Here is a 10889-nt window from a genome sequence, read left to right as displayed (position 1 = left end):
TGCATCTGGTGAGCTCTACAAAACTGGGAATCAGATTGGACACTGCCACTCTCATTTCCTGCCCCGCACTGATTTTCATGTGTCTCCTTTTTATCACAGTACCCCCTGAAAACTGAGCTTTTTAAATGGGCTTAGCATTGCACCTGTGAATGGCCTAGAGCTGCTCGTTCACATGGAGACAAATGGATGTTGAGTGGCGTCATGTTTCCCTGGGCACCCAACCAAGCACATGTGGACATGTGGCTAAGAACACAGGCTTGGAAACTCACCTGCCAAGACCAGAATTCAGACTGTACAACTCACCTTGTGATGTTGGGCAAGTCAGCTTCTAGTGACTCAGTCTTTCCGTATACAAAGAGGGCATAATAGTACTACTGACTTGTAGGGTCCTGAGGGGATTAATGAAGTCCCTACATGTAAAGCACTTAGCACGCAAGTCATCCAGTGCTTGACACTTTTTATAGACTTAAGGACTGACCACACATCCCTATTGGCTAAGACAGTCTCCACTTATGAAATTATTACTAGAACTCTCTTTCTTTCTCAGTTTGCCCTGGTTTGAAGGATAAATTCTGTGGCCATGGTACCTTTACATTTATTAGCTTGTTGGGTGCTCAGCAAGTCGCCACAGGCGCTGAGATTTAAATTTAAGTGGTCTGACTCCAGGGCTCCTCCTCTTAACCACCAGAGCAGTGCTCCTTTTTTTTTTTTTTTAATTTTTTAATGTTTATTTAGTTTTTGAGAAAGAGATAGAGTGTGAGCGGGGAAGGGGCAGAGAGAGAGGGAGACACAGAATCTGAAGGAGGCTCCGGGCTCCAAGCTGTCAGCACAGAGCTGGACACAGAGCTTGAACTCAGGAACAGTGAGATCATCACCTGAGCTGAAGTCGGATGTTTAACCAACTGAGCCACCCAGGCGCCCCCAGAGCACCAGGGGAGATGTTAAGTGCACACACACACACACACACACACACACACACACACACCCGTGGCTGCAGAGACATTGGTAATGTCTGGAGACACTTTGGTTGTCACAACCCAGGGGTTGCTACAGGCATTCAGTGGGTAGGGGAGAGGCAGTAGCTACTACTGGACACTGCACAATGCACAAAGCAGCCCCACAACAAAGAATTGTCCAGCCCCCAACCGCCAATAGTGTTGAGGTTAAAGAACCCTCTAACAGACGCTATTGCCTCACCAGACTTGACTTTTGTTGTAAAGTCCCACCTAGTGGCAAAAGCCAGAAATGGTATTATTTTCCTTGTAGAGGTTTCACAGGAAACTGTAATCCCTTTAAGCACAGGTGAGGCTCAGCTTTGTGCTGTATTAATCCTTTCAATCCAGGAGTATGGACTATCTTTCCATTTATTTCCATCTTCTTCAATGTCTTATAGTTTTCGGTGAATAGGTTTTTCACCTCCTTGGTTAAATTTATTCCTAGGTATTGTATTCTTTTTGATGCCATTGTTAATGAGATTGTTTTCTTAATTTCTCTTTCTGATACTTCATTTTTAGTATATAAAAACACAACAGATTTTTGTATATTGATTTTTGTATCCTGCAACTTTACTGAATTTGCTTCTTCTATCAGTTATTTTTGGTGAAGTCTTTAGGGTTTTTTATATATAAAGTAATGTCTGCAAATAGTGACAGTTTTACTTCTTCCTTTTCAATTTGGGTGCCTTTTATTTCTTTGTTCTGGCTAGGACTTCTAATACAATGTTGAATAAAAATGCTGAGCGTGAGCGTCCTTGTCTTGTGCCTGATATTATAGGAAAAGCTTTCAGCTTTTCACCGTTATGACGTTAGCTGTGGGCTCATCCCATATGTCCTCTATTATGTTGAGGTACACTCCCCCTAGAGCCACTTTATTGATAGTCTTTATCATAAATGGATGCTGAATTTTGCCAAGTGCTTTCTCTGCATCTGTTGAGATGATCACATACTTTTTATCCTTCGTTTTGTTAATGTGATGTATCATATTTGATTGACTCATGGATATTGAAACATCATCCTTGCATCCCTGGAATAAATCCCACTTGATAAAGGTGAACGATTCTTTTAATTTATTGTTGAATTTGATTTGCTAATATTTTGTTGAGGATTTTTGCGTCTACCTTCATCGGAAATAATGTCTTGCAATTTTCTTTTTTCATGGTGTCCTCCTCTGGTTTTGGTATAGGATAATGCTGACGTCATAAAATGAGTTGGAAGATTTACCCCCTCTTCAATATTTTGGGAGACTTTGAGAAGGATACGTATTAAGTCTTCTCTGAATGTTTGGTTGAATTTACCAGTGAAGCTTTCTAGGCCTGGACTCATGTTTGTTAGGTGGTTTTTGATTATTAATTGAATCTCCTTACTAGTAATTGGTCTATATAGATTTTCTGTTCCTTCACGACTCAGTCTTAGATGATTACATATTTTTAGGAATTTATGCATTTCTTCTAGTTGTCCAATATGTGACATACAATTTTTTATAGTGGTCTTCTATGATCCTTTGTATTTTTTTAAATATCAGTTGTAACTTCTCTTTCATTTCTGATTTTATTTATTTAAGCCATCTCCCTTTTTTTTTCTTCATGAGTCTAGCTACCATGTGATCCAACAATTCCACTTCTGGGTACTTGTGGGAAGAAAATAAAAATTCCAATTTGAAAAGATTTAGGGGTGCCTGGGTGGCTTAGTTGGTTGAGTGTCCTACTCTTTTTTTTTTTTTTTTGAGAGAGAGACACACAGAGTGTGGTGGGGGAGGGTCAGAGAGAGGGAGACCCAGAATTTGAAGCAGGCTCCAGGCTCTGAGCTGTTAGCACAGAGTTGGATGTGGGGCTCGAACCCACAAACCACGAGATCATGACCTGAGCTGAAGTCGGCCACCCAACCAACTGAGCCACCCAGGCACCCCGAGTGTCCTACTCTTGATTTCAACTCAGGTCATGATCTCAAGCCCCAAGTCAGGCTCTGCACTGAGCAGGGAGCCTGCTTAGGATTCTCTCTCTCTCTCTCTCTCTCTCTCTCTCTCTCTTTCTCTCTCTCTCTTCCCATCATCCTCTTTTCTAAAAAAAAGATATATGCACCCCTATGTTCACTGTAGCATTATCTATAATAGCCAAGATATGAAAATAACCTAAATGTCTATCAATGGATGAATTGATAAAGATGTGAGGTACACACACACACTGAAGTACTTCTCAGCCATAAAGAATGAAATCTTACCATTTGCACAACATGGATGGAGCTTGAGGGTATTATGCTAAGTGAAAGTAGTCAGACAGAGAAAGACAAATACTATAAGATTTCACCTATATATGGAAGCTAAAAAACGAAACAAATGAGCATAACAAAAAAATTCACAGGGAACAGAGTGGTGGTTGCCAGAATGGAGGGGGTTTGGGGAGTGGGTCAAATGAGTGAAGGAGATCAGGAGGTGCAGAGTTCCAGTTACAAAATAAGCCACAGCAATACCCTGTACAACATGGTGACTGTAGCCACCAATAGTGTATTGCATATTTGAAAGTTGTTAAGAGAGCTGAGCTTGAAAGCTCTCATCATAAGAAAAAAAATTGTAATTAGATGATGGATATTAACTGAACTTATAGTGGTGATCATTTTGCAATGTATATAAATATCAAATCATTATATTATATACCTGAAACTAATATACTATTATTTTTTAATGTTATTTTTTAATTTTTTAATGTTTATTTTTGAGAGACAGAGACAGACAGAGCATGAGCAGGGGAGGGACAGAGAGAGAGGGAGACACAGAATCCAAAACAGGCTCCAGGCTCTGAGCTGTCAGCACAGAACCCGATATGGGCTCAAACCCATGAACCACGAGATCATGACCTGAGCTGAAGTCAGTCAGACACTTAACCCACTGAGCCACTGGCCGCCCCTTTGTTAATGTTATTCTAACAAAAAATAAAACAAAATGGTATTAGGCTTAAAAAATACTATTATTGTCATGCTCCATTGCTTCTTCCACTCTAGATAAAATGACAGAAATAGAGACAAGGATCCACCAAGTGTAAATACGAACAGTCTGGTTTGGGGCTGAAGGGAAGGCCACATTGAAGGACTTCTGTGCCTGTTTATTTTATGTTTTTAACCAGACAGGGGAGAAGACTTTTTCTGCGTGTGGTTTTTTAAAAATTTTCCTCTGGAAAAAGTTGACAAAGTTTGTATAAAAATGCTTACTGGCCTATTGCTTCCTGGGCAAACCTCTCCTGTGAGCAGCCTGTCATCTGTCGTCTACCTATTCACTGACTGTCAGTCCAAGTTGAGACCTAAGTGCTTGCAGAGATCAGAGTATCTCCTGCAAAATCAGGATCTATTCCAGAGCAGAATGCAAAGGACGCTTTCCTCGTGTAAAGATTTTAAGTCTTCCTCCTACCTCTGTCCTTCCCATCCTGCTAAAGAGGGTCCCCACCGCACTGCACACCCAACTGCCCTAAACAGTACAGCTGGGTAACGGCCTCAGCAAGGCCAGGGAGGGCGGGGGAGGGGAAGGCCGCCTCGTGCTCTGACAGAGGCTCCTGGAGCTCCTTTTCCCGGGCCCCCCGAGTTCCCAGGTGGGTAAGTTCTGAGCGGCCGCACCTGGGAAAGAACAGGTGCTCTCGGGGCCTCAGGCCTGCGGCCCCGTCCACTGTCCGCCTCGTCCCTATGGGACAGAAGGAAGCCCGAGTAGAAGCTGGGGAATGGAAACCCCAAACTCCAGAGAGACAAGTAATCCGCCCCGGGTGGGGAGATATTCACATACCGGAGCCCAGGGCAGGAATCTTTAAACAGGATCGGGTGGCCCGACCACAGCTAGCACATGCAATGCGTCCTGTGAATTAGAAAAAGTGCCAGCTCTGAGCAGATGGTTGGGAAGAGGCACCTCTTCCCCAGGGTTGACGCAGCCAAGCTCCGCACTGGGCAAGCGGGAACTCAGGCGGCGTCCTCTGCAGGGAGCAGCCTGCTCCTTCATTCGCGCCGGCTCGGCTCGTGGCAGCGATGGTCCTTCCTGCTGGCTCTTCCTGCCCGCTGGTTTCTGGCCAGCCTCTCAAAGGCCACCCCTTACCCCATCACCACCTGGGCAAGGCCCCTGTCACAGAGCCAGCCGTTTGCCTGCAGAGTTTCCTCCGGCTCCCTGTTGTGGGGTCTCCCCTGAGGACTCGAAGAGTGGAAAGCAAGGGTGGGCCTTGCAGCAACTGAGCGGGAGGAGAGGTACAAAGGGGCTGACTCCCTGTGCTGAACAGCCAGGCCTGACTCTGTCACGGGAGTCCCAGGGTGACGCTCCTGAGGCAGGTAAAGAGGGTGGGGACAGTCCGAAAGCAGCCCCTGCTTCCCTGAGGGGGACTTAGGAGCCGGTAAGTCCAGAAGGATCACCTCCACTTCGGAGGTAACTTTGGAGGAGGGCAGTGGGGAACAGGCGGACTGGCAGGGTGGGAAGGGGAGAATAATAAGAATACCACTACTACTAGTACCACCAGTAATCTAGTACTAGTAACTATTATTAGTATTACTACTACTACTAGCGATCAAACACTTATGTGGAATTGAAGGATTAATTACCATATTCTAGGCACTATTTTTAACACTAGTATTAATTCGTTTCATCTTTATAACAATTCTGTGAGGTACTGTGGTGGTTATAAAACGTGGCTGCAAACTTTTTCATACACTTCCCTTCAAAAGGCAGAGCCCAATTTTCCTCCCTGCACCCTGGCTGGATTTATTCTTCTAATGAGTGACTATAGCAGAAGGGATGTGATGTGACGTCACAGGCTAGGCCGTTCGAAGGGCGAACGCTCTGCTGGCTCTCTCTCCCGTCTCACTTGCTCCGGGGGGAGGCAGCCACCACGCCGGATGGATCCCCGGGCAGCCCAGTTAGGGAGACATTAAGGCCCCCTGCACCAGCTGGCACCAACTCTCCAGCCAAATGAGTGAGCCTCCGTGGAAACATCTTCCAGCCCCAGCTGAGCCTTCGCCTACTGTAGCCCCAACCTACCTCTGACTGAACCTCTAGAGAATTCGTGCGGAGTCACCAAGCTAAGCTGCTCCTGAATACTTGACCCACAGAAACTGAGGTAATAAATGTTTATTGTTGTGATAAGCCACTAAGTTTGGGGGTAATTTGTTTCACAGTAAAAGATAAGGAATGCCAGCTGGTACTTTTATTATCTCTATTTTACAGATGTGAAAACGGAAGCACAGAAAAGTCACGGAATTTGCTTGAGGTCCTGGTAGATGGGATCTCAGACCAGGGAGTCTGGCTCCAGGTTCCGTGCTCTCAAGCCCTAGAGCAAATCTACCAGGACTCAGAGTCATATGAAGACTGAGGCCTGTGCCAGAGACACGGCTCGGGGGACTCAGCAGGGGTCCCTATGGCTGGGGTCCTGCTCATCTTACCAGTGTCCAAACTGGGAGTTACCAGCAGGCTTTCCAATGCATTTCTTACTTGCTTAAATTGACTGGAATTAACTACTGTCACTTGTCAGCAAGAAGCCTGATCGATGGGAAGAGACCCATCCTCCCCAAACCCCGTTGTTTTAAAGACAGTCTATTTTTTAATGTTTATTCAGTTCCTGGGGGAGAGAAAGAGAGAGGGCCAGAGACAGAGACAGAGAGACAGAGCACAAACAGAGAAGGGGCAGTGGGAGAGGGAGACACAGAATCTGAAGCAGGCTCCAGGCTCTGAGCTGTCAGCACAGAGCCCAACGCAGGGCTTAAACTCATGAACTTCGAGATCATGACCTGAACCAAAGTCAGATGCTTAACTGGCTGAGTCACCCAGGTGCCCCGAAACACTCTTTATTTTAATGGCAGTGGGAAGAAGGAGTGTTGCTGGTTCAATGTTTCTGAGGAGAGAAGCAATCAAAAGCTTCAGACAAATTTTAAACTCAGAAAGGAAAACAGTTTAGGTTGGCCCACTCCTACTTAAGTGGCAGCTTTTCTCTGTGGTCCCCTCTTGGCCAGGGACCTCCTAGTAGGGAAAGCGGTCCACTGGGCACACGCAGGTGGGGAATTTACCGCAAGCCAGACACCAGGCCCAGCCCGAGGAAAGCAAAGGCAGGAGGGGAGTGGTGCCAGCACAGGCCCAGAGAGCATTCTACGGTCCAGGATGTGGCTTCGCTGAAATCCTGCAGGTCCCAAGGAGACCAAAGTCTTACACAGTGCATGGCATAGTTTGTCTTGCATCATTTTTTTGGGGGGGGCTACTTTATTCGTTCTAGGTTTCTGATTACAAAACAGGAAGATTTGGAAAATATGAGAAATAACTCAGAGAAAATACCAGCTGTCATTCTTCCATGCAGAGATAACACCATGGGATTTCACCGTATAGCCTTCTGGTGAGTGAGTGAGTGAGTGAGTGTGTGTGTGTGTGTGTGTGTGTGTGTGTGTGTGTTTCCTGTGCATTTGAGGCTGCCTGTGGGCAAACAGGCACTTTACAAATTGGAGGGTTGGGAGGTCATGCTGCACATGCTATTTTTAAAAATGTTTTTATTCATATTTGAGACAGAGACAGAGAGTGCAAGTGGGGAAAGAGCAGAGAGAGAGGGAGACACAGAATCCAAAGCAGCCTCCAGGTTCTGAGCTGTCAGTACAGAGCCCAAGCCCAAAGCAGGGCAAGATCATGACCTGAACGGAAGTCAGATGCTCAACCAGCTGAGCCACCCAGGCACCCCTGCACATGCTATTTTGTAACACATATTAAAAACATTTTCTGGAGATCTTTGATGCACATGACTGCCCCGTGATGCATTTAGTGCACCTCTCACTGCCCAGGGAGGGCTTGGCTGCAGGACCGAAGGGCACCCCTGGAAACCACATACTCTTTCCAGCGATGGCTCCCAGAGACCAGTCCTTGCTTCAGTTCCCACTGATGTAAAGCGAAATGAGAAAAAATATAGACCATTTAGTTTTGTATTCTTTTTAGTTTTGATTATTTTTTTTTTCATTTAGAGAGGGAATGCATGAGCAGGGGAGAGGGCGGAGGGAGAGAGAAAGCGAGTCTCAAGCAGGCCCCACACTCAGCTCAGAGCCCACCTCAGGGCTGGATCCCACCACCCTGGGATCGTGACCTGAGCTGAAATCAAGAGTCCTGCACTCCACTGACTGAGCCACTCAGGTGCCTGTTGACCATGTAGCTTTTCACGAGGCTAAATACATCCACTTTTTATTGGAGATTATATCCTGCCTACTTTTGTGTTAAACTTCTTTTTCTTTTAGAGCAGAGTATTTATGGCAGTCATTTTTAAAAGGAAATAATGCTATGGGCGTCATGGAGATTTATAACAAAAAAATTACCCTGACCTGCGCAGTCCTGAAGGCCAGGAACTCCTAGGCCTCCGGGGGACCCTATGAAAACACAGCAGCCCAGCTCATGGCTAACCATAATAAGGATAATAAGGGCACACGGATTATACCAGAAAAGACCTCCAAATCTGAAAAACGTTCATACTCATGCTCTTATCTCATTTTGAAGACAGCTATCCAGGGCACAGAGTATATTTTACATGGGATACCATAGTCTCCCATTTAACAGATGAAGCAGGTCGTGTGCCAAGAGGAGAGGGTCCAGCTCAAGTGGTTTGTTAGGTCCTGGTCAAGCAGACCCTGGTTCCTGACTCCCACCCCAGTGACCCTAGAGGGACTCAGAGCCACAGCTTTGAGGTGACTCTGGGTCCGACACAGAGTACTAATATACAGTTGCAGAATTGAACTTGCCGGAACATTTTAGAATTCTACTGTAGGAGCCACAAAGCTAGAACACACTTAAGTGAGAGCCAGGCCTGGAGCGTCTGTAGCTCTTGCTCCTCCCTGGGGCCCGTGTGCTCAACTGCTCCCCAGCTGTCTGTGAAGGTGCAGACTCCAGGAGGGCCCTGGGCAGGAGCAACCACAAGCCCGACAGGGAACTTTAACAGACATGCCTGACCATTTGGGTGGCGGCCTCCATGGCTTGACTCCTGGTTCTGTAGCTCACTTAGTCAAGTGCTATAATTTCTCTAGACCTCTGCTTCCCCATCTGTAAAATGAGAATAATCATATCATCCCCACAGGCTTGCGTAAAGGTAATGACTGTCAGGCCTTTAGCACGGTGCCTAGCACATACGTGCCCAAGGGCTTAATAAATCTAAAGATTATATTTTTTTCATCACCTGACACATAGAGGATGCTTAAAATATTTTTAATAACTGAGTAATTAAATAGATGAATGAATGAGTGAGAAGGAAATTTTGGGGTTTCATGTGCACACTGGATATCTCCCTCTGCTAAGGCATGGACCACAGGGGCCTGCTGTGACAATGTGTGGACAGCCAGGAGGGGAGGGAATGAGCCATCACCATACTAGCATTCTCCCCAACACCTTCGCCTTCCCAACACACAAGGAGATAGAGGAAATTAAAAGGCAGGGCTAGAGGACAAGTACACAAGAGAAGTAAATTTTGAGAGGAGAAGCATGGTATAGGACATATTCTCAGCATAGGGCCTTCCTTTCCTGAGAAATATAAGCCCAGGTGATGAAAGTCTACAAGGACAAAAGAGACAGGTCAAGGAAGGAGGGAGTTTGGTGGGGGCCGAAGTCAACAGACTCTATCTCCTCTGTGATGCACACGTTCCCCACCAGGGGCTGATGGGAAGTCCCAGAAGGGACTTCAGGGCTACTGAAAGCTGCCAGAGATTAGTGGCACCAGGTCCATCAGAGCCCAGGGAGCTGGGTGTTCGGGTGTCCTGTCAGGGAAAGATGTCAGACCCGCTCAGGAGGCCAGCTCAGGAGCTGTGTGTCCTTGCACAAGCCATCACTCTCTCAGGCGTCAACTCCCTCTTTTACAAATAAAATTTTTGAACAAAGTAAGCTGCTCTAGAAACCTCACCAGCCAGGGTCTGGTGGAAGAGTTTGGGGAGACCTTGAAAGGTTGCTCCATACTGCCCCCTCGTGGCATTTGGCTTCAGCGACCATTGTTCCTTAAAGCTCAGGGGTCTGTCCATCCATCCATTCATCCATTCATCCATCCATCCATCTATCCACCCATCCATCCATCCCTCCATCTTTCCTTCTTTCCACTCAAAAACACTATGCCAGTTATTGGGGAAACTCATAGGAAATCATATGTTGTCTCTGTCATAAAGGGAAATTCACAAAACATGGATAAATATAAAAACATTGAGTATTCCATGGGAGTCTTAGACAGAATGTTGTGGGAGATTGATAGGGATGATAGCTGGCTCTCGTAGGGGCTCAAGCAGAATTCACAGAGGAGCTGGTTGGTCATTCAACAGACAAGCCCTGAGTGACAGACAGAAATTCCTTGGGATGGGGCGGGCAACTGCTAACTCAGGCAGCGCATGAACATCACCAGAAGGTGAAGAGCAGACCCAGGAATGCAGGGGAAGAGGAGAATCATTCTCCACCCATAGTTTTCCCTCCCCCTTGTCAGGCCTGTGAGGCTCCCGACAGGCACGGTCACCTGGGAGGATGGAGCAGGGACCACTCTGGAGCATTGTCCTTAATCTGCTTTCTAGACTTTTCTTTCTTTCTTTCTTTCTTTCTTTCTTTCTTTCATTTCTTTTAATGTTTATTTATTTTTTTAACAATTTTAACTGATTTTTATTTTTTTAATTTAAAATTTTTATTTTTTTACTTTATAAAGTTTCATATTTTTTAACATATGCAATTATTTTCCATCATTTACAATACAGTGGTTGCAATGACACTCAAAACAGAAAAGCAAAGTAAAAAATCAAAACACCAACTTCTGTTTCATGTAATTAGACTTCTACAGAAATTAGAAGGTTAAGTAACAACTAGTTAATCACCTAATTTCACAGCTATCTGAAGTGGCAATCGTTATATAGCAGCTTATCTATGATACATTCAAGATAAATGATACAATATATTAC

At 45.6% G+C, this 10889-nt stretch overlaps 1 long non-coding RNA gene across 3 annotated transcripts in view; it reads left to right on the top strand.

The window, feature by feature from the left end:
• Window positions 1–5830: 5830 nt before the first annotated feature.
• The window catches only part of LOC115273273, a 33419-nt gene continuing 28360 nt past the window's right edge, over window positions 5831–10889 (top strand). For all 3 annotated transcript variants that reach the window (XR_003900769.1, XR_003900770.1, XR_003900773.1), the window contains exon 1: window positions 5831–6073. This is a non-coding gene — a long non-coding RNA (uncharacterized LOC115273273). The remainder of the gene's footprint in view (window positions 6074–10889) is intronic.

The sequence above is a fragment of the Suricata suricatta genome, chromosome 2, assembly GCF_006229205.1.
Source record: "Suricata suricatta isolate VVHF042 chromosome 2, meerkat_22Aug2017_6uvM2_HiC, whole genome shotgun sequence".
NCBI classification, from domain to species: Eukaryota; Metazoa; Chordata; class Mammalia; order Carnivora; family Herpestidae; genus Suricata; species Suricata suricatta.
This window is presented reverse-complemented; position numbering and strand designations above follow the sequence as displayed.